Source organism: Lynx rufus, unplaced genomic scaffold (assembly GCF_022079265.1).
Source record: "Lynx rufus isolate CCGP_SWC_20201006 ecotype Redwood Valley unplaced genomic scaffold, mLynRuf1.p SCAF_6, whole genome shotgun sequence".
NCBI lineage: Eukaryota > Metazoa > Chordata > Mammalia > Carnivora > Felidae > Lynx > Lynx rufus.
The window spans coordinates 25,033,960-25,058,461 of NW_025814878.1; the positions used below are offsets into that span (position 1 = coordinate 25,033,960).

The 24,502-nt window shown below is 41.2% G+C and overlaps 1 protein-coding gene across 1 annotated transcript in view; it reads right to left on the bottom strand.

Annotated features, from left to right (window-relative positions):
- TBPL1 (TATA-box binding protein like 1) overlaps positions 1-15,625 on the bottom strand; it is a 35,152-nt gene extending 19,527 nt beyond the window's left edge. The window contains exon 1 of the mRNA XM_047101563.1: positions 15,353-15,625. The gene's annotated coding sequence lies outside the window, so the exon portion shown is untranslated. The remainder of the gene's footprint in view (positions 1-15,352) is intronic.
- Between the last annotated feature and the right edge of the window lie 8,877 nt (positions 15,626-24,502).

The following is a 24,502-nucleotide window of genomic DNA, read 5'->3' on the forward strand; positions in this document are numbered from 1 at the left end:
CCCAGATTCCAACATCTTAGATGAAGGCAGGCTACTGACAAACTAGGCATTATACACTAAATTTTTATTTCAGTTCTAGAGCTACTGTGTCAGTTTAGTTAAATTAACATCCCAATTCTCAACTTCCCACTTTGCCTTCAACATGCGTGTATGTTCAAAGGGGCAGCGGAGGGAGAAGACTGGCAGCACTACAGGGCAACAGCACAGGCACATGGACGAAGCTGCAAACCTTGAACCCGTGTGGCAGGGTGACATTCTACCATTCTGTCACCTGGTGCACTTCCGGGACCCATCTTTAGGGCTGGCATTTTTGCATTCTAGCCACAGAAAGAAAATTTTACTAACAGGACTCCTGGCCTAAAAAAAACCCTTGTACTTTCCAAAGGAAAAGCTTATATATTATGCCATCCATATTACATAAAATATTCAACAAGTATTTAAGTATAAAGCAAAAAGTACTTGATACACAAACCATGATTACATTGAGTTAAACAGAAAGTTAAAGTATCTTCATTACTTTTGCCTCCACCTATGACTTAATCTAAAAATAACAATTCTGAAGACCAGCAAGCTGGTAGCATTCATGTAAATACCTTGCACCAAAATGAACTGTTACGATTTTTTAAATCTGTATTAAGAAAACTACAAAAATACTGTTTTTATGGAAATTAATTAACAAGTGGTGGGTTGCCAGCAACTATCTATTTAAAAAAAATAGTAAGGAAAATTTTTATGTTTCAGTCAGTAAAAATATTTGTGATGGTGCCTAAAAAATAATGGAGGAAAATTTAATTTAACTTGATGATTTTCTGAATGTGTACTTAATGAAAGGCAAATCAATGGTTTACACTCAAAGAAAAAGTTCCAGTTAAAACAAAGTATTTTTGCAATTTAAGAATAATCTAATATCTACCTCATATTAATAATGTTTCAATAGTAGCCCACTTAAGAATTTCACTATTTCATCATGTACTAAAATCTATCTATAAAATAAGAGAACTTGGGGGTGCCTGGGTGGCTCAGTTGGTTAAGTGTCTGACTCTTGATTTCAGCTCAGGTCACGATCTAAGGTTTTGAGATCAAGCCCCGGGTTGGGCTCCACGCTGAGCATGGAGCTTGCTTAAGATTCTCTCTCTCCCTCTGCCCCTCCCCAGTGCTTGAGCAGAGGCTCTCTTTCTCTCTCTCAGAAATAAAATAAGAGAACTTGGATCCTAGTGGAAGCTTTGTGAAAGTGGGCTGGCTCTGAACGTTCCTACACTTATTTGCAAAATGCATACACCATTTACTCATCACATGATTTGTTTTGAGAAATTAATGAACACCTCCCAAATCATAATGTGCCCAATTAATGCCATATTAGTCAATGCTAACATCAACTAATGTGTTACTGTGGATAACAAGAAAATAAGTATATTTTACTGAATATAACTTGAAATTTGCGGATTCAAACTCAAAAGATGAGAAATTGAGTGTACCAATTCCTTATGAAGAACAAAACTTACTTTGGATAGCTTTCTTAGTATTTCAAATAAATGGCCTTAATGCAGGATTTTAAGGAAGATACCACGTCATTTTCCAATCACATACAAAATACTCAAAGAAAAACAAGTCCCACCACAGTTATAATTACTAAGGTCCCCCCTCCCCCATGCTCAAAAAGGCACATGTTTTTAGGCTGCTGAATCCTTACATTTATCTGCATATTAAACAAGACTGAGATCACATGTATATTCTGTCATAGCTCGCCAACAAAGTATTCTGAAAAGGTCTTTGACAATCTGAGATACAAGAAAAACCCATAGTGAATTAACTGGTGAGGGTGAAATTCCTTGAATACTGATAAGAGTGCACTTTTAAAATACTACCACTTGTATTTATTCTGTTAACTGTCTCCGATTCTTTGTTCATTTTCCTTCTGAGATTTCTTACTGCTTTGTACGAGCTCTTATACGTTAAAGAATATTAATCTTTTGCCGGCTTATGCTATTCCTTCGCTAAAATTCTTCACCTGTCTCACTCCTATTTGTTCTATAGCTCAGCATCCCCTTCATTCAATCAATTCTGTAGAAATGAATTGGAAATCTAAGCATTAGGCCTCATGCTGGGTGGGGGGGGGGGGGTTGGGGATCCACCCCTGAGCAAGACCTGGTAGAGGGAATGCAGGTGTTCTCAGCTCTAAGGTGAGTTAAGAGTACAAACTATTCAGACCTGAAGAAGGGCCAGCACAGCTCAAGTGGAAAGAGTGGCGCAAGACCAGGCTGGAGATGCACGGAGGGGTCATGCCTTCCAGACTATGTTAAGGATTTTCACATTCTCACATTCATCCCAAGAGCAATGAACTAAAAGAGAAGCAAGAAATGACATGAAGTATTTGCTTTTTAAAAATATATCCCCGGCACTTCTGTAATGGAAGAATGGACTGGATGATAAGAACGGGCAGGAAACTCAGTCAGGGTCCAGTGCAGCAGTCCTGGTGAGAGAGGGAAGCAGTGGAGACAGGGTGGATGAAGATGCAAAGAAGTAGACAGAAGAGTGACATTTCTAGGAGATGACTGAACACAGCTTTGTGGCTGATACAGAAAGAGGAAACGGGGGTGGAGGATGACTCCAGGTTTGTTGCCTAACATACTATTTACAGAAACACTGGAAGGAGAGCAGGCTGCAGAGCAGACAGGACAAGGAGCGATGGTGAGGATTCTGTGTGGGGAATGCTGAGTTGAAGGAACTTAGAAGACATCCATAGGGAGGCACAGAGCAGACAATTAGGTAAGAGTCCATCACTCAGGACAGGTCCAGATTAGAGGCAAAAATCTGAAAACCCGAGTAGAGAAGGTAATTAAAACCACGATGGATAAAATAAGAAGTCAAAGGAACTGAGACATCCGATCCCTAAGACTGAGCCAGGGTGTCCCTATTCTGAGTCCCAGTACCATGTTGCTATGCAAACCACTATCACAGGATTTCCCCACACTATAGTAAAATTTCGTATTTATTTATGTCTCCCTGGTAGACAATAAACTCCTCAAGCACATAATCAAATCTTACTTATTTTTACACCCAAACCTTAGCATAGTTCCCAAGACACTAAACACATTCAATAAAATGTCTGGAAGAGCTTAACTGTTAGCTTGAGATTAAAAAGCAGTACACACACACACACACACACACACACACACACACACACACACGTTTCAGAGCTCAGACTCTGGAATAGATCACTTGGGTTAAATCAAGACCCTACCATTTATTTATCAGCTGTGTGACCCTAGGTAAGTTATTTAATGCCTTTGTGCCTAAATGTCCTCATCTATTAAATAAGGCAGGTAATAGGACCTATCCTGGAGTGTTGCAAAAATTGAAATTTCATGCAAAACACAGTGCAGTACTAACAGTTGGTAAGCATTCAAACTTAGCCATTCTCATTGCTATTATTATCTCCTTTCTTTATCTTCCATGAATAGAGAAGTGTTCAAAACTGGAAAGGACTTCCAGTTATCTGCTGTGGTCCTCAAGCTTTGGAAAACAAAAACAAAAACAAATCATGTTCTTTCAAGTCTAAAAGCAAGGGGTAGAGGGGCACCGGGGTGGTTCAGTGAGCTGAGCATCAGGCTCTTGATTTCAGCTCAGGTCATGAGCTCAGGGTCATGGAATTGAGCCCCATGTCAGGCTCCTCTGCCCCTCTCCTCTGCTTTCTCTCTCTTTAAAAAAAAAAAAAAGTGGGGTTGGGGGTGCTTGGGTGGCTCAGTCGGTTAAGTGTCTGACTCTTAATTTCAGCCTAGATCATGATCTTGTGGTTTGTGAGCTGGAGCCTCAAGTCAGGCTCTGCACTAACAGTGCAGAGCCTGCTTGGGATCCTCTCTCTCTCCTCCTCTTTCTCTGCCCCTCCCCTACTCTGGATTTCTCTCTCTCTCTCTCTCTCTCTTTCTCTGTCTCTCTCCCTCTCTCTCAAAATAAATAAACTCTAAAAAAGACAAAGAATAAAAGGAAAAAGAAAAAAAGAAAAAAGCAAGTGGAAAAATAAAGAATATAATTTTGATGTGTCTGTTTAGTATTATAAAAAAATAGATTTAACAGTGATTTTTTAAAAAATCCCCAATAATAAAACCATTTCAAACCAAGTGCTTATTATGCAGAGTTTTTTTTTTGGGGGGGGGGTTGGGGTTAGGGGAGAAGGGGAACAAGGAGAGAGAGGGAAAAAGAATCTGACCAAGTCTATTACATATTGCAAGATATATATTTTGCTTTTACTTAGCTAGGTACCTGCAAACACAGGAAAATTAGAGGTACAACAGATTTGGAAACTAAACTGCAACAAAACCGTGTATCATGTTCATCTCGCTTAAAGTGTAAATCTACTGTGTTCATTTCAAGTGTATGGCATAGGTTTTCTCCCCAGTCTTATATGTCGTATTCTCCCATATTGTGAGCCATCATTTCAAAAACTAGTTACGTCTGTCACTTTATAGAGAATCTTGATATTTGTCCTAACTTACTCATAAGTAACCACACATTTTTTTGAAACTAATTAAGCCACTAATAAGCTAATAAAACCACATAATTTTAAAAAGATTATCATTTTCTTGGTAGTATAAATACTAACTCCCTAGGTGGCTAGTAAGCTGAACAACCCCTCTTTCACCTGCTGGTTGGTGTCAGGGTTGACACCCATCAAGTTCAAAGTTCTCCGTATTCTGTATTCTGATTTTTATGTCAGGGATGTGAATGCAGGGTTCAAACTTGAATGCTGACAGCTCACCAAGAATTTAATCAAGAGAAAGCACCCCAAGGTAGAATACAACATGAGAAATTTTCTATTTTGATGGTTTCCTTTCAACTGCTTTTACAGGCTTACCCTTCGTATAAAATGTGTGCTCTCGTGTAGACAACCTGTTTAAGGTCTATGTCATGTATGAGTGCCATTTTAAGAAAAGGAAGGTAGAATTATGAAATAAATTAGCTAGTTGGAAAATAGTAATACAGAGTTGAAACTTTTCTAGGTAAAAGGCAGTTTTTACTATTTAGTAAAAAAGTAACATACTTAAATAAAAGCAAACAGGGTTACAGAATGAATATCTTTCCACATGTAAGCACCATTAAGAACGTCTTAATTTACTCAGAACTGTCAGATCTTTAATTGACTGAGGGCTGAGTCACGTTTTTTAAACTGGAAATTAAGGTCTGTGAGAAAGACAAAATATTTTAAAACAGCACAACAGTAAACTGAGTAATTAGATAACATACAAGTAAAAGAAAGTATTCTTACATAGAACATAAATCAAGAATGATAATGAAGTTTTCTGACTGCAACACTAGCTCTTAACTACTAAGTAAAAGATAAAACAAAATAACAACTACAAAAAGCCTCAACCCCCAGAGATATTGATTAACTAACCTTCATCGGGGGCCCCAATTTTTAAAAACATTTCCAAGTTGTTTCTAGTGGGCAGCCAGCTGAGAACCACTGGGCTGCAACACCACAACAGGTCATCAAAATAATGGAATTTCCCTTTTGGCAGGTCCTTAAAATGGACTCTATTCTCATATTAGGCCTGTTTATCATTAGAGAACATCAAGACTTCTGTAGTCTGTTTACCATGCATTGTTTCCTTAACTTGATTCATGCATGAAACTGTCACACTCTGCCCTGTGCCTCTGCATGGTATGAAATGTTTAGGAACGAGCGGCTCACTGCTGAATCTGATGTCACAGTTGAAACTCCCTCCTGATGGACCTCTCCAGAGCATAAAGCACGGGGCACTCCTGACTCTCAAAATTCTCCCTCACCACCCCTAGTTTTGGCTTCTGAGGCACCTTTCCCTAGGTTCTCCTCCCATCTCCAATACTTTTCTGCTCCGCAAATTGGAAGTTCCTCACTGAATCCCAGGACAGTTCCTGAAAAGCTCAACAATAGGTTCCAGAGGTGAGGAACCCCTGAAATCGTGCACACACAAATTTGGATGTGTACCTGAGGAGGCCATTTGTTTTTCATGTTCTCGATGAATTTAAGAGCCCTGAAGGTTATAAACCTTCTCTTCTATGAGCTTTCCAAGCTTCAACTGTTATCTCTGAGTTTATGACTCCTACATCAATCCTAACCTATCAGAGATCTGAATCCATTTTCTTCACTGGCTGTGCGGTATGTTCACTAACTTAAACCAACATATCCAAAATCAATTAATCCCCTCAGAAATACTTGTGGTCTCTTAATTCTTAATTTCAGTTGATGGAGCCACCCTCCAACACTCACTCAACACCTGAATCAGAAATTTCAGAATCAATCATCCTTCAGCTCTTCTCTTTCTCTTATACCCAGTTAACTTTCCACTTTGCTTCTTTTCTGCATCCGAAGCATCAACATTTTATTTTAGGCTTTCACATGTCCTTATGACCACGGCCTTCTAATGGAACTTTGCTTGCAGTATCCACAATCTACTCCATCCAACAAATAAGCTCTCTTCCTAACTGTGCCACACCCCTGCTTAAAGAAAAGTCTGGCTCTCTTGCACGGACACATGGAATCTAACTTGCTCGGCTTGGAATGCAGTGAGCTTCGAGCCTCCAATTTACCTTTTGTGACCTAATCTTCTTCCACTTCCAACACACCTTAACAAACTCAACTATTCACTATTTCTCCTCCAGCAGACCTTTTCTTAATTTTAAATTAGCCTAGGATGCCCTTTCCTCATTGCTTCACTAACAGACTCTTACTTGTGGTTAGACTCATTGAATCCACAACTGATACGAACCAAGCACTGTAGCTGGACACTGGGAATACAGCTCAGAACAACGGTCAGAGAAGGAAACTTCACGGCAGCTGTATTCCGGTGGAAGAATCTGACAATGAACAGATAAGCAATTAAAATAATTAAGAAAATGTGATCTATGTTGTGAGGGAATAAGAGGACACAGGAGAAACTCTAGGAGGAATGATGCAGGCAGGCCTCTTAAGTTCCTCAGAGACGAAAAATTATTCTTAACGTGCGATCTTGTAGGATAAGAAGGAACCAGTCACGAAACGCTAAGAGGAGCTCTCCGAGCAGAGGGTACCGCAGAGGTACCGTCTGCATGATAACCGTGTGCTATAGGCAACACACGCCTTGCTTGAAGAGAGCTGTTTAATATAAATGTGTAAACTTTAGAATTTGGCTTAGCTGGCACTTGGTCATCAACTCAACAAATAGTTGCTAAATTAGATGAATACTTCAAGAACAAGTGAAAAACCGAATTGTGGGGTTGGGGAGTAAGTAGGAAGGGCAGACATTTTTCACTGTAACAGGTAAGAATCTTGGTAGCCCCAAACCACTCAAGTTCTCTAACAGCATCTATTATGTCCCTTATTTAACTTACTGGTATGTTCTGCTTAGTGTTCACACACCTAACAAGTTATTATTGGTTTCAGTTTAGACCCCCAAATCCTGAAGGGCAACTGTGTTTCAGGAGCTTTTACAAATACAGAAGTATGTTTCTGATGTAAAGAAAGAATTATTTTAATTAAAACACCCATACAGATCCTTAACGTTTTTGATGTATATATTCCCTTTCCTTTCTCCTAAGGGTTACGTTCTCCATTTTAACCCCAGGAGTCCTATGAGCCCTAAACCATCCATACCCAAAGTTCATTCCATGGTAGCTGGTCACAGACCAGCCAACAGGTCAGCTGCTTCCAGCCTACCAGTCGCGCGATTAAATGAGTATGATAATAAAGCCATCATTCCACTCTTTACAAAGTAAGAGTGAGGATGTAACACAAGACGAATTAAGAATGTAGCTTCAGACATCTGAAACTCTTCCAATTTAATCGGCCCCAAACAAAAAGCCTAGAAAGAGTAAATGAAAACGCACACATTCTTAATAGACACACATTCTTAATAGACACACAAATTAAACAATTATCCAAGTGGTACTGTACTATGCACTGAAGGAGAATTTTCAAGATCACTGGCCAGCCAAAGGTTTTCTCAGCTTTACTAACCTAAGGATTCACACTAGCAGTATGCTGCTGAGATGATAAAAGAGTTATTCGCATGGCTGTTCGTCAGTCATAAACTGTTCAGCTGTGTCACATACCTTAACTGCCACCATCACCAAAAAAGGAGGAAAGAACTGGGTTAAGAAATCTAGTGTACCTTTGAGATTAGCATACCAACGTTGTGCTGAGGCAGGTCTCATGAACTGGTGACTATGCCTTCAAGAAGGCTGTACCATCCACATCTACCCTAACCTGCCCCCAGCAGAGATTCTGGGATATATACGGTCAAGCCGTGCAATTAAAGGATGCTCATCACAACTTCACCGGGTGACACATGCGTACGAATAACTGGAGACAGCCAAGAAGCTCACTGTAGCCATCAGCTGGTAAGGAAAAGAAAAGGCTCTGTACCTTAAAAGAGGCTCTGCAGCAATTTACAAGGACTGGGGTGGTTCTTATTCCACAGAAGGTTCAGGTTTACCAGGAACGTTAGCTGAGGTTCAAACAACGATGGGTTCTATAAATGGTGACCGTAGTCAAAAACCAAATTCCCATCTTCGTATTTGTGCTTTTAGACTACAAATTAGCTTTATTATCTTTATATCTCAAGGTCAGCAACACCTGTCCCTGAAAAAGTGTGGTGGAAAGAACACTAGGGAACATTTAACTATGTGTCAGTCAGACCTTTATTTCAAAACGGGCTTTTATTCTGGACAATATTAACACCTTGGAGACCTGTTTTCGTAAAAATCTCCCACTATAGTCCTTAGAATATCTAAGAGGATATACGGAGGTGTGTATGTATAAACTATATATCTATATCTCTATAGATGTATCTATGGATATACATCTATGGATATAGATATCTACAGAGATATATATAGATACATATGGATATAGATATCAGTGAAATAGCCATGATCGTTTCTTTGCTTATCTCAATATTTTTCAGATCCAGAATCCATGATGGCTATAGGAATAATGTTAACAATATTATATCAATACTATATCAATCTAGTCAACGAAATGACTACTCAACTAAATCAAGAACATCAACTAAACTTCCCTCTCTTTAAACAGGAAAACAAAAGCCACATCTCTACATACAAGCATATACGCCAATCTTCTTAGGGGAGAAATAGTATAAAAACCAACTTAAACAAAACAGCACAAGATGGAAGGGTTATAAAACTCGACTCCTGTACGTTTAAAGCAAAACATATTTTTAATAGCACGTTTCATATCAACTTCTGTAATATACCTTTTATGAAAACATTATTTCAACTAAAAACCAAGACCTGGATGTCAGCCAAAACAGAAAAGAACAGTTTGCAATTCACTGTATTTAAGCAGAAATATTTATTTTCTAGTCAGCAGTTTCAAATGTCCTTCTAACTAAACTAAAACATTTGTACTTTGCTTTAAAAAGTTAACCATTTTAATAACAGCCTAAACAAAACTACAATTATCAAGCTATTCCCCTGATTAGGTAAGCCTCGATATCTGGTGTTAGCCTTACCATAAACAAATAATTTTCCAGTTCTATGCGGTCATCCTTGAGTCACTTGAATTACTGGAGCAGAGCAGCAGTCTCAGCTACTTCTAAAATTACAAGAAAGCTACAATGTAGGACATTTATAGTGATAACAGAAAACACAAGTTAAATGGCCTGACAAAGACACCAACAAGTTTCAAGTTTATCACCATTTAAGGTTATACAAGCAAAAATAGTATCCTCTAAAGAAAGAGGAATTCTGCTAAATGAAACCATCAGGGGCTATTGCTTTTATTCAGAAGCACCATACAGCAAAACAAGTGGTCAAGTCCACAGGGTAATAGCATTTCAATAGCTGCAACGTGGTGCCAGATCAGGCTTTGTTGGCCTTCCTTTCCCAAGAAACAGAGATGTCTCTTTTTACTTAGTCCATCTGCCGTAAGTGCTAACCAGATGCCTGTGTGATAATTCAAAATTAAGACAAAAGTGCTTCCCTCCCCCCAGAACCTAACAGCAGGGATGAGTCTAAGTCGGTAATCACACATCAAGAATTCCAGTGCTTTAACAGAAAGCCTCCATATGAAGGACACAAACTATATAGCTGGTTCACCTTTAATGTGCTGCCTAGTACCACTGCTGTCAGCATCAGGGAATATCTGTTCACCTAATTATGCTGAGCATTGTTCCAAATGCTTTTCACTTAATTCTCACAGCAATCCTACAGGGTCGTACTGGGATTAGTCCCATACTGTAGTTGAAACAACTGGGGAATCAAGGCAGTGAAATAAATTACTCAGGCCATATCATCAAAAAGCAGCACGGCCACTGTATTGAACACAGACAGCCTGTATCCTGATTCCATACTGTTAAGTGCTATATTAAGACTAATCCTAAGAAAACAGTATAACTGATTTTGACTGAAATTGTTCTGCCTCACAATGAAAATACCTGTAATTTATCAACAAAAGAAGGCTCGCACCTGATTCTTTGGAACTATTTAATTAACAAAAACAAATTTTTACTTCTTTTAAAATTTTATGCGTTCTCATCAAGGGAGTTAAAAACCAAAAACAGGGGCGCCTGGGTGCCTCAGCCAGTTAAGCATCCAACTTCAGCTCAGGCCATGATCTCACAATCTGTGGGTTCAAGTCATGCATCAGGCTCTGTGCTGACAGCTCAGAGCCTGGAGCCTGCTTCCGATTCCGTTTCTCCCTCTCTCTCTTTCTGCCCCTTCCCTGCTCAAGCTCTGCTCTCTCTCGCTCGCTCAAAAATAAACAGACATAAAACAAAACAAAACAAAAAAACATACCACGGACCAATGTTTATAAGCAGATCTCTATGGTGCTAAATACAATTAAAACAGTAAGAGTCCTCATCCACACATGTCCTGACAAAAGCGTCCTCAGTACACAATCTGATTTTCAGTACTCTTGCTTGATGAATGAATACCGCATGCTTGAAGTTGCCAGCCAAACTTTTGTGCTGTGTTGGGTTTTTTTTCGTGAAATTTTAAACAGTTTCATTATTGATTCCTGCACGAAGGCCCATCCGAACTGTCCCAGAACTCACTTTAGTGTGTTTAACATTTAATGGGATCCCTAGCAGCAGGTGTCCCATACAAAACAAGCCATCGAAGCCAAATTTTGAGTTTTATCACCAATCACAAGATAAGACCAGATGAATATAACTTCTGATACAAACTGATTCTTTTTCACTAATGACCTATTTCTAGAATCTTGGTTTTTCCACAACTACACAGACACACACACTCCGTATCTTTCTTCTTAATAAAAGGTTGTATCACAAAAGTCAAATTTGTATACGTAGCCTGGCAAGACCAACACGCATATACTCTTTCACCCTTTCGAAATTTCCCTAGGTGGTATTCATGCGAGCAAATACTGGAGCTACTCAAGGCAGTAAATCATTATTTTTACTGTTTGAACTGGTTTAAAAAAAAAAAATCCCCAATCATGTTAGAGAAGTTTTTGCATCTAATTTGCAGCCAGTAAAACAAAAAACCAAAAAAACCCCAAATAACTGAAATTGTAGGCATCAAGAATTAGATTACTAATTAGATTAGATAATTAAAGGTTCCCCTCATCTACCAGATTACTCTCCGAAGTCAAAGAAAATAAATATACCCTTTTATTAACATGTTAATCTTCAAAATATGTACACACACCTGCATGACATTAGCATACAATAGGATGGCAACTCATAGTCCTGATCCTCCAGAAAGTCCTAATTTTATCAGGCATGATGAAATCTGTACATCAATAGCACCGGGCAGTGTGTAACAAGGGATTTAAAATACAAATTTTTGTGTCGTGTTTCGGTATTCATGGTATGTCCATTTCTCTGCTATCTACAAGAGCACAAAAAGCACCTGAAGAGAAACACCTTTCATCCAGCTTTACATACTCGATGCGGCATTAGGCATATAAAAGGTGTAACAAATCTGAGTGTACGTTTCAGGAAATCCTTATTTTTTAATTCAAATGTCACAACACAGCTAAATTTTCAAAGCACTACAGGTCTTCAGTTAAACACACGGGGGAAACATTCTACTATGAATTCTTCTAAAATCAATTTAAATTTTATTTTTCAAAGCAATAATAATTTCATCACATGGTCAATGATGCAACGGAAGGAAATCAATCACCAGATTCTTACCGGCTCCCTTTGCCTAAAAACAATGCTGACACCCATTCAACTAGATCATACAATATTTATTGTAAGTGATGTGCCACATCCATGATAAGAAATAACATTCTCCAATAACATTCGGTTGCATATTTCATATGTATTTGCTCTACTTTAGAGCAAATTCTGCACATTCTACACACGTATATAGTAGTTCCCCTCATTTGTAGAGTATATGTTCCAAGACCCCTAGTGGATGCCTGAAACTGCAGGTAATACCAAACCCCATATACACTATGTTTTTCTCTGTACATACATACCTATGTTAAAGCGTAATTTCTAAATAAGGCACAGTAAGAGATTAACAATAGTAATAAAACAGAACAATTATAACAATGTACTATAAGAAAAGTTATGTGAATGTGGTCTTTCTCAAAATATCTTATTGTACTATACTCGCCCTTCTTTTTGTGATGTGAGATGATAAAATGCATAGATGTTGAGATGAAATGAGGTGAATGATGTAGGCCCTATGACCTAATAACCTAATATTAAGCTACTACTGACATTCCGACCATACATCAGAAGGAAGGTTGTCTGCTTCCAGCCCCTGGCTGACCAGGGGGAACTGAACCCACAGGAAGTAAAACCACAGATAAAGAGGGGACTACTGTATATCCACAAAAGTTTTGATATAAAAATTATCCACATAAAGAAAAATTTGTGGGGATCACTTAAATTGTTCCCTCAAACTTGGCAAAATGTAATTTCAGTTAAATATTCAGATGCAAAATGATCAGAAAAGACTGATACTAAGAAGGTTTTCAGAATAAAAATTATGAAAATCTGAGGTTCAATTAAAAACACAGTGAGCTCTACAATACTTTTAACCTTTAAAAAAGTGACTGTGTCTATAATTATAGTACTACCACTTGAACTTGTAAAACACCTTTTAATTCTGAAAAGTGACAATATTTTTTACACGCTTTATTTCAATACAGTCCCAGCATGAGGCTCTTAACCTGCTGTTCTGCACAAACAGAATGAATACATAACATCTGACATGACCACTTCAATTCTACAAATAAAGGGGAGGGATACAGAAGAAGGAAAATACAACAAAGTTAACATTAATGAAAAGGATATATAGCCCAAGGATGTATACCGAAAACTCCGTAAGAAGCAAACAATACAAATAGCCCAAAAAAATCATTTGGACTGTTACATGATTAAATAAGGATAGGAACTAAAACAACACCAAACACTGGGAATGTTACAGTAGAGAGCAGGGAACACAGAAATTGGATTGCTACTAAAGGTGGAAGCTAGGGCCTGACCCCCACTCAAACACAGAACAGACAGGGAACCACAAACAGGTCTAGGTGAAGTATGTGATGGCAACCCTGTGATTGAGGGAATTCACTTAAGTCTCATGTGCACTATGGAAATCTTGGGACTCAACATCCAACAGCTTCAAGTGTGGTCCTCCCCCAGGATATCCTTCATAGAAGAAGAGCTTTATGAAAAGATTAAACAATCCTTGATTCATTAACCTAAAGGTGACAATCTTGGGTTTTTCCTCTTAGAATCTTAAAACGCAACTCTAAATCTCCCAATGTTTATACTTTCCATTAAAGATAACTGCCCACCTCTTTGCACATCCATGAAAGTCCTTTAACAAGAGATACTGAACCCCAACTCCATGAAAATGCCTGTGTTAAAAACGCTATTCTGGCTATAGTGAACCAATCAAGAGCACTTATTAGCAGACCATTAGTTTCTGATCTTGAAGGCAAAGAGTATGAAAAGAGGGGGCTGAGAATAAGGATGACACATTTTGCTTAAGACAAGGCAGCTTAGCCAAAAAAAAAGCTTGAGACAAACAGAAGCTGTGGTTGACATAATTGCTTCTGTGATTTATCAGTTTTATTTTCATTGTTGTCCTCAACTTTATATAAAGAGCTTTATTCTCACTGGACATGAAGATGATATTCTCTTGAATATGTGGCCATTTCAGTATGCCATAGGGAAACCTCATTTACTGACCTGGAATGATTTGGGAAAGTATAAAACCACTAAATAGTGATGTAAAGCACAGAGATCATATAAGCTGACAAATATTTACCTGGAGGTATCAAACTGCAAATAATTCTTTAAACCAGATAGCGATACAAGTCCCTTCTCCATTTGAATGGCCTGCCATTTTCTCAAACTTTAAAAGAGACAGCAGACTACGCTCTGACTGCTAAATCTTTTCCTTGTATTTCTATTTTTCAATTTTCTCAGGGATTCTGTAATTGGTTCTTCACACAAAAATCACACCAGGCTTGTTTCTCTCTCTTTTTTACCTTCAGCCAATTTTAAGGCACTGTTCTTAACCCTAAAATACAGAAGCCCACGCTGGTTAACTGCCAGTGTCGCTTTGCAACTGCAGGTGACAGACGCAGCCAGAGAGCTCACAGATGTGAACTGGCTGGCTGCAGTCTGAGTCTTATTGCAATGAGCACACTGACAGAGCCCGCAGATGCACACCGCGGCTGAAGGAGTCTTAAAAACCGTCATTCTCAATTAAATTACTTTTAGGGCTCTTACGGTCTATCATTAAGCGCTTATCCCAATTCTGATCCTCGCTTAGCTCTGCCCACAATTCATTTTATCTTCCTCAGTTCCAGACCCTTCATCAAACCTAATTTGGGTAATAATAATAATAATAATAATAAAGCGGGGCTGTTGGCATCGCCGGCACCAGTAACCGGGGAAGATGCTATTTGGTAGCATTCCCGCCGCGGCAGAGGCCGCTGGAAGTTTTCTGGGAAGCAATGGACCCCTAGCATCTTTGCACGATTCTTCTTCTCCAGGGTGAGGGCTTCACAGAAACGGATGGGGAATCTCCCTTCTGTCTTTCCCAGGGGTGGCTAACAGGAAAAATAAAACACCTCTTTTCTTCTGCTACACCCCGCTCGGTTAAGCTCGCAGGCAGGGACGCCCCGCCCCCCACGCCGTTATCCCTGATGAGCTCCCCAAATATCACCCGGTCCTCGTAAGAAGTAGACCCTCCCTCGGCCCCCGGACCAATTCCTCCCACCTTAGTTCCTCTCCTCGGGTCGTCCGCCCCCGCACACCCCACCAACCGTACGGCCCGGCTCGCACACGCCAGCCCCGGCGCCCAGATGCCCGGCACCCGGCGCTCAGGCCGCCCGGTCGCCCGCGCTCCCCCCGCCCAGGGTCGCCTACGGGGTTACCGTGGGAAGAGGGGGCGGCGGCAGAGAACGCGGCGGCAGCGCTGCTGCCGGTTACGTCGGACGCGGAGGATAAGCTGGAGGACAAGGATGATGATGAGGCGGGCGCGCTCCCCAGTCTCCATGGAACTCCCGCCCCGACCCGTTGCTAGGAGCCCCCGAGGCTCGAGCTCCGTCTTTCGTGCTTTGTTGTTCCGGGTACTGGGCGGCCGCTTCTTCCCCGCGACAATAAATAGACCAGACGCAGGGGGAACATAGAGACAGTGCGCGGGGGCTAGAGCGCCGCCGGACAGGGCGCCCCTGGGCTCCTCGCTAGCCACTCATTTCCGGCTCTCACTGCTCCCGTCACTTTCCCCCGCCCCTTTCCCCACTTTCCCTTCCTCCTTCCTAGTCCCCCAAGGTAGGCCCCTCCCGCTCTTGGGCTTGGCGACGTCCGGGTGTTGGGGGCAGGGACTGCTACTGGGCTAGACTTCTTTTGCTGGAGGACCGCCTAAAAAGGTTTTGAAAAGATTGCGTGATCTTTGTACCTTTCTAGCTCATCTCTAAACAGGAGTTCGTTGTTCCTGGCATACAGTATAGTATAAATGGACTTTAATTTTTTTGTCAGAACCTTAGAACTTTCTCGTTAGCTCGTTCAACTTCAAGGTCCACCATTTAATGCAATTAGCAAAACTAGTTCTCAACAAGTAAATTTATTTTCTAAGACATTTTCTGTCTGAAAAAGTCCTATTTTCGCTTTTTTCAGTTAAACGCGTTAATTTACGACGTCATGATAAACCTCTCATTAAGGAATTCTAATTCTAGTCCTAAAATACAGCGACAGGAGATGATAGCGGAAGGATGGATGGACAGATCGATAGAAGGATGGGTGGATGGGTGGGTGGGTGGATGGATGGATGGATGGATAGATAGACAGATAGAGGCAGGGAGCTTAGGTCACACTTCTGTCGCCTCTCCCTTCCCTATTCCTTACTCAACTTGGGTTTGCGGTCAGGACTCCGCCTGGGAGCCCGAGCACTTCAGAGGCTTATGCGCGGCGCAGTCAGATCCTGGAAGGTTGGACCGGGGCGAGGGCGGCTGCAGGCTAGGGCTGGGGAGCCCAGCAGGAGAAACGGTGGCTCAGGCCGACGGGCGTAGGAGGGCGGTCACTCAAAAGCTGGGCGCCTGGGGACTGAGACTCTTTCACGGCTCTGCGCCCAAGTAGCCCTGGAATCCGGGGACCCCGAGAGGCGCACACTCGCCAGTTTGAACGGCCGCGCTGGGGTCCGACGAGCTCTCGGGGGTGGCCTGAGAGGCGCTGCCCGCGGGAGCGAGACTCGGGTAACGGCCTGGGGAGCGCCAGGCAGCGCAGAACCCCGCGGCGCCCCCGGAGTCCCACTCTTCAGGCTGGCACGGGCCTCTGCTCCCGAGCTCAGCTGCAGCCAGAAGCCTCTGGCCACAGAAGAGGCCGACGGGCAGCTCTGATTTAACAAAAGGCCACAAGGCGGGATCATGGGTATCTGGTCTCTGATTGGTGTGAATCGTGGATGAAAAATGATAATGCCACTATCCGTTTGAGAATGAAGGCAAGGGCTGACTTCAGGGCATTTGGGAGTATGCAACCATTTGGGTATTTTATTATCTATTGGGTCTCTAAGGATGGCTCTTGATCTTTTGCTTCCTACTCTAAGTATTCAAAAAATATCTGAGCATTTAAAAAGCTCTGTAGATGAATGGAATTTCCATTTTGCTGCAATATTTGTACTAACTTATTTTCGAATAATATTAAATAATTGTAGCTTGGTTAGGTGTAAGTGAAGAAAGTAAACGAGGCTTGACTGGAAAGTAATGTCTGTGTCATACTGGGGTGATGACTCTTAGGAGGTAACATTTCAGCTGTTAACTGAAAGCTATGGGAGTGGAAGGGATGTTCAGAGAGTGTTCCGGACAGAGGGAACAAGATATGCTAAGAGTTTGCTATGCCGAAGCATTAGCGTGGATGGAGCGTCCTGATCTAATCAAGGGAAAGAGTGACATCAGATGAAATTGGAGACAAAGTCAGGCCTTAAACCTTCAGTGCCTTGTAGACACAGAAGGGAGTTTGCATTTTCTTCCAAAGGCTAGAGGAAGTGATGGGTTTTAAGCTGTAGTGTAACATGGTCTGATTTGCCAAGGAAATGGCAAGGGAAAGGCTTTAATCCCCTGATTAGTGCCAAGGCTGAAAAGTCAATTTCACATCAATGGTGACCAATTTTAAGGTCTTCATGAGGCAGCTTTCTTTCAGGGGACCAGCAAGATACCTGGTATGAAGCCAGTCAATTACTTCAGACTCCCTTTTGTCATAGATTAGTCGACAGTTTGTCTCACTACAAGTGCCTTATCCGGGAAATGGATGTATGTTGCTGCAAGCAAGTCCCATTCTCCATAGACCTATCACATTAGCCCTTACACCCTTCCTCTGACCAAGAAATTCACTTCACCACAGAAGATGTAAAACAATGAGATAGAGTCAGTGGGCTTCATTGGTCTTAGAATGTGCTCCATTATTTAGGTGCCAGGTAAGATTATAATATTACTCATTATTCAGGTGGTAGGTAAGGTTAGAATATACAGTATATGTTCTGAACCAAGACTCTCCATTAATACAGAAATTGATACCTAGGCTGGGAACCTAGTGAGATTTATCTGTTAGATAAGTGCTCCTTAAAATATGATGTATGGACCAAAGCCAGTCTGTAAACTGTACTGATCAGCAATGAAATAGGTATAGAAATTGAGAGGAGCATTTTGAAACTTTTAGTAATTTGACATTAATGTGGCCCCTAAGCATGCAGTTTTCTATTTATGAAAACATTTGTCTGTGTTGAGTTGATAACTAAAAACAAACAAGCAAGAAGTGATCCTTCACAACAGATATCTGTGTCCACTAAGGCTTCTAGCTTTATGAAAACTCGTTTTTGTTTTTTTTTAATCAAGCTATTGGAATATATTGGCTACTTCTTACTCCCTTGGTGCTCTGAGAGAGACAGACTGGTTCAGCAGGGCCACTCAGAAGGAGATGGGCAATAATAAAGTGGTACTTATGTAGCTGGTAAGAGGAGTCCTTTCTGCCAGTGGGTTAGTTATCTTGTGTTGATAGTGATCAGATAATATCTACTCTGCCAATTGAAACAGTTAGATTTTCTGCCCCCCCCCCCCCCCCCCCCCGCTTCATCCCTCATAAGGTTAAAACACTAAACAGGATTGCAGAGACCCAGCAGGACAATGGAGTCAGGGATGTCTCATTCCTCGGGGCTCTTCTCAAATATCTTCTGCTGTGCCCCCTTACCAACTGAAAGATAACTTCTCCCATTGTGCCAGTTGAGTGAGGTACAACTTAGGGGACAGTCTGAAGCTGTAACCTGGCTTTACAATCCCAGCCTGCTTCCCTCCCTGCCCTCAGATAAAGTCTGTGGCAAAGACAGTGAACTAAGATCTAGGGTGATTGACAGAGTAGAGTTGCCAGGCCAGTTTCCAAGAGATGGAAACAAGAAGGGCAAAGTCCCTATTTAAAGCTTGCTGTCTAAATGAGATTTCTGATAACAAGCTAATGGATTTCCCCTAAATGACATTGACTGACAGCCAAATAAATTTTAAGGGATTGCCAGAAAGCCTTTAGCCTTGCAAAAGGCCTCTACTGCTGTGCTGTCTCAAAGACAACATCCCAGTCCTGGGATCTGCAGAAAGATGAATTCAGTTGCCAGGGAAGTCCCAGGAAATTCCTTTTCACTACTTCTCTAAAGGACAGCCTTTGAGGATAATAGATAAAGGAAATCTTGGCACTTTGAGTGACTGACAAGAGATCTCAGTTTTCTCCTGGAGAAGTCCTTCTTACGCTTAACTACATTATACGGTATATGCTCAACCATGGCACAGTGAGTCTCCTTTTTTGCCCTTTCTTATTAGGTTTTGTTATCCTGTTCCCCACCCCTCTCTATTATATATTTGTGCGTTGGGGAAAAAATCCATTATCATTATCATTTAGCTAGATCTGGTCCTTATCAAGATTGGCTACACTCAAAGATCCTGAATTTGGGCTGCAGGTGACATTGAGTTTTCCTCTAGCATTGGGTAGGGATTGAGTACATTGTCAATTGCATAAGGGATAGTTGCTTTATGTTAAGAGAAACTACAGCTATGTGAAAACCAGTGTGTATGTGTGTGTGTGTGTGCATGCACTGAACAGCCAAAGGGTAACATGTAGGGAACAGTTATTGGTTTGTCAGCCAAGAACACATCTCTTCTTTTGGGAAAAGTACTTACACCTCTTATTTGGAGAACTATGTTTGCTCTTTACCTACCTCCAATCTAATGTGGGTCCAAGTGGGAGTTGCAATTGCTAGTGGTTTCTTCTAGATGAACAGGGACTCGGAAAGGAATAAGATTGGAAGATTGGTGACAAGGTAGTGTGGGGAAGAGGTATATAGATAAGTTTCTTTTCATGAGCACACACTGTGAAGATCCATGTGTACCATTTGGATACACGCTACAGGTACCCATTGCAGAGGAGACTTTAATACTCAGGTGGGTGAAATGGCACTGTCTCTGGATGTCAGGCAGCCTCTTTGCTTAGCCACCCAGGGCTTGCTCAGTGGGCCCTTGAACAAAGTGGCCATGGTGGTGGGGATGCAGGCTATGTATACACTCAACAATCTGAATGTCTCCTTACCGAGGCTCCCCTTGCTGACACTGCTGTCAAGAGAGAGAGCAGAAAACAACACCGAGTCCTTGATCCGGCCCCCTTTCCCTGGGCTACTAAAAACAGCTGTCTGATGGCAGATTGATCATACGGGACCTCTTCCACCTTTGAGGGGGCAAAGATTCATCCTTATTGGAGTACTCCTGTACCCTGAAAATGGATAGTCTTTGCTGCTCATAATGTTTCTGCCAGCACCTAGTGTTTGTGACTCACAAAATGGTGTGCCATCTACCAGCAGTGCATTCCACACGGCACCGCATCCTATCGGGGAACTCATTTCACGGCAAAGGAAGTGCAGCCATGCGTCCATGCATAGGAAATTAACAGGCCTTACCACATACCCCGTCGCCGGCTGAACTGAACAGTGAAATGACTTACTGAAGCCTCAGCCATAGCCCAGCTGAGAGGCAACACCCTGGAAAGAAATGAAAGCCTGTCTTACAGGATATGTTTTGCATCAGAGATCATCATATGGTACCCTTGCTTCCATAGCCATAATACATTGGAATCAAGGTATGGGAGTGGGAGCGGCTCTTCTCACAACCTCACCTTATAATTCCCTCAGAAATTTTCCCTCCCTTACCTGGAAACTTTGCTGCCGGAGTAGAGACCCTAGTCCCCAAAGGGAGAATGCTTCTTTCATGAGATATATCAATGGTTTCACTAAATTGGAAGACGAGACTACCATCTGGCCATTTTGGGTTCCTTATACCGCTGCAACAAAAACAGGTAATTTACTGGCTGGAGTAATATGTATGTATGTATGTATGTATGTACATAGAGATATGTATGTATGTACACATACACTAATTGTGTGTGTATGTATATATATATATATATATATCACTACATGTATATATATATATATATCACTACATGTATATATACATATATATATGACTTCTACCAAACGTTTACTGCATGAATAACATATAAATATACAAAGAAACTATTATGACATTTATTTATATAAATAAAGTATACAGAAAAGGCACACACAAACTAATTAGAGGCATTTTGAACTCCCTCTTATATTTACTAAATTAGCAACAACAAGTAAAATCCCTACCCAAAGCTGTAAACTGTTAGTGAGATGATATTCTTAAATGGTGACACTGTTTGGGACACTAGGTTACTTACACACAGTGGAGGCAAGAAAGACAGTCTAGAACCCAGAAGAGTCTCCGGAATCCTCTTCGTACTTCTGTGTCTGATATTAAAGTGAGTGAAAATTTATAGCAACCAAAAATAAATGGTAGGGCGTTAGAAGACTGAGATCCTTTGGAAATGAAGGTTTGGGCCACTCCACCAAGCAAAGAATCCCACCTGACTGAGGTCCCAGCTGACAGTAGGGAAATGCAGAATGGGTAGTGAAGTGAAAGCTGTAGGTCACTAACTGTGACCTTGTGAACAATTACAGAAATGCAGTATCGTTGCATGTTTTCTCTTGGCTTATTATACCTTACGAGTTCATTTGTGTTTACTGATCATTTTATCCCTTTATCTCCTTCCTGTTTTAACTTGACATTCAAGTTATTGGAAGCCGTGTTGGTTTCCTAGTTCTGTTGTGATAAAGTACCACAAATCTGATGGATTAAAACAACAGAAATTTGTTCTCTTACAGTTCTGGAAGCCAGAATTCCAAAATCAAGGTGTGGGCAGTGTTGGTTTCTTTTGGAGGCTCTGAGAGAGAATGTGTTCCATGTCTTTCTCTTAGCTTCTGGTGGCAGCCTGGTAATCGTTAGCATCCTTCGGCCTATGAATGCGTCACTCCAATCTCTGCCTCCGTTTTCATATTGTCTTCTCTGTGTGTGTCTGTAGCTCAAATCTGCCCCCGCCCCTGCCTTTTTTTCTCTCATAAGGACACCAGTCATTGGATTTAGGGCCCACTGTAAATCCAGGATGACCTCATCTCAAGATCCCTAATTGAATGATGTCTTCAAAGACCCTGTTTCCAAAAAAAGGACACATTCACAGGAACTGGCCACTAGAACGTAGACCTATCTCCTGAGGCCACAATGCAACTCGCTACATAAGTTAACCTTACAATTAGTCTTTAAGTAACAATATTCAGTGGAACGGTGACTGAACCTGAGGACTAAGTAATATAGCTAGCAATGGATGTGATGAATCTGAGGACCCTGTGTCTCCTTCTTTAGGAAAAGGGTGAGCATTTTACTGGTAAGGAGGATAGTAGTGTCTTCTTCCATAGAAATACAGCATCGTTCTGTTGTAGAGATGCTTATGGAGCCCAGCGGTCAGGCAGGTTTCTGTAGTTCATGGGGCTCCTACAGCGTCAGCAGCTTCTGTAGTGTCTGCCTCCTACAGCACAGGTAGCCACCACCCCTGCTCCCTATCGTGAGGTTTTGTAGGAGAGCATCCCCCGGGAGACATCTTCTGTGAAATGCTTTCTGCAGCAGTTAGAAGGTGGATTTCTTATGACTTCTCTCTGGAAAGCATCCTACCAAATTTCAGTGAGCCATGGCCGTGCCCTTTCCAATAAGGCCTGGAACTCAGCTGTATTGGGGGCGAGGGGAGAGTGCGCAAGTCTGTTCCTGGAATCTCCAACCCAGCCCCTGGAATAGTGCTTGCCCCTCAAATGTGCGGTTTCTAGATTCTTTTGTGTTTTCTTTGTTTCTTGCTGGCCAGCCCGTTAATACTCCCAATTTCCTGTGATAGTTAAAAATTCTTTATGTTATACTGTTTTTGCTCAAATCCCTGTGCAGTTTACCTCTCCTGATTGCACTCACGACTCCACTTTCCTGGCTCCTGTGATTGGTGAGGAAGAGGGTAAGTGACCAAGCAAGGCCAAAGAGTGTCCTACTCTAGGACTTACTGAGGCGCAGCTGGGAAAAAGAACAGTCCTCTTTTCTGGCAATAAAATCGGGTAAGGTGTGAACTGACACAATGAGCTGATATATCCTGTAAGGAAGAGAATAATGTTCACTAGCGGATAACAAAGTGACATAGGAAGAGAAGTGGAGACAGAAGATGGAGAAAAAAGACAAGCAAATGTAAAACTGCGTGGGTGGAAAGGCTCAGTGGTATAAAGAAGTCGATCTTCCTCAAATGTATCTACATATTCAATGTTATTCCAATCGATAGCTAATGATAATTTTTAAGAAAGTTAATCAAATTCTAAATTTCACCTGAAAAATAAAATGCAGGAGCATGACATAGTGTTGCAAAAGAAAAAATCATGTATTTAACTGCCAGATCTAAAAACACATTAAAAAAGCAACAGTAATGGGAGGGCCTGGGTGGCTCAGTCGGTTAAGCATCTGACTTTAGATCAGGTCAAGATCTCATGGCTCATGAGTTCAAGCCCCACGTTGGGTTCTGTGCTGACAGCTCAGAGCCTGGAGCCTGTTTCGGATTCTGTGTCTCCCTCTCTCTCTGCCCCTCCCTAGCTCACACTCTGTCTGTCTGTCTGTCTGTCTCTCTCAAAAATAAACACTAAAAATATTTTTTTAAAGCAACAATAATTAATATAGTATAGAATTGGGGCAGGGACGGACAGAATATGAGTGGAAAAGAATAGAAAACAGGGGCACCTGGGTGGCTCAGTCAGTTGAGTGTCCAACTTCAGGTCATGATCTCACAGTCTATGAGTTCGAGCCCCAAGTCAGGCTCTGTGCTAACAGCTCAGAGCCTGGAGCCTACTTCAGATTCTGTGTCTCCCTCCCTCCCTGCCCCTCCACCACTCACACTCTCTTGCTCTCAAAAATAAATATACATTAAAAAAAAATAAAAATAGAAAACATATCTATGTATTTAAAGGAATCTATTAAATGATAAAGGTGCATTTCAACTCTGTTGGAAAAGGGTAATTAATCAGTAAATGGTATTGAGACAGTTGACTATCCACTGGAAAAAATATATATGCAGTCAGATCTTTATTTCATAACAAAAATACATTCCATGTGAATTAAAGACCTCCGCTGGCTGTCTCTGATGTTAGCCCCCTTTTGGAGGAGTTCTTACGACATTGGTCAAATGTACAAGCTTCAAAGATCCTCAGCTCTGTTAGGTTTTTATCATCAAATCTCTATCCATATAGTTTATTTATAAATGACTATGGAATAACCTTTTTTTCCTACACAAATGATGCACGAGTATGTTTTCTTTGTAGAAAGTCAGACGACACAAATGTACATACACGAAATGGAGCCTCCTGTGTCCCTCTCCTGCCATCCCCCCCCCCCATCTCAGATTTAATGCTCTAGTGTGGCTCCTGCTTTACACGATTCAGAAACTCTCCACTGTTCTGTGATTCTGGTGGCACCTCAGACTCATTTCTTGTGCTGCTCTGAATTAATGTTTATGTTTATATTTCTTCCGTTAATTTAATTGAATCTTAAAATACTAGAGTATATGTATCTTTAGGCCACATTCTTGAAACAAAAGTTTGTTTGGTCGTTTGATAGATCATTCAA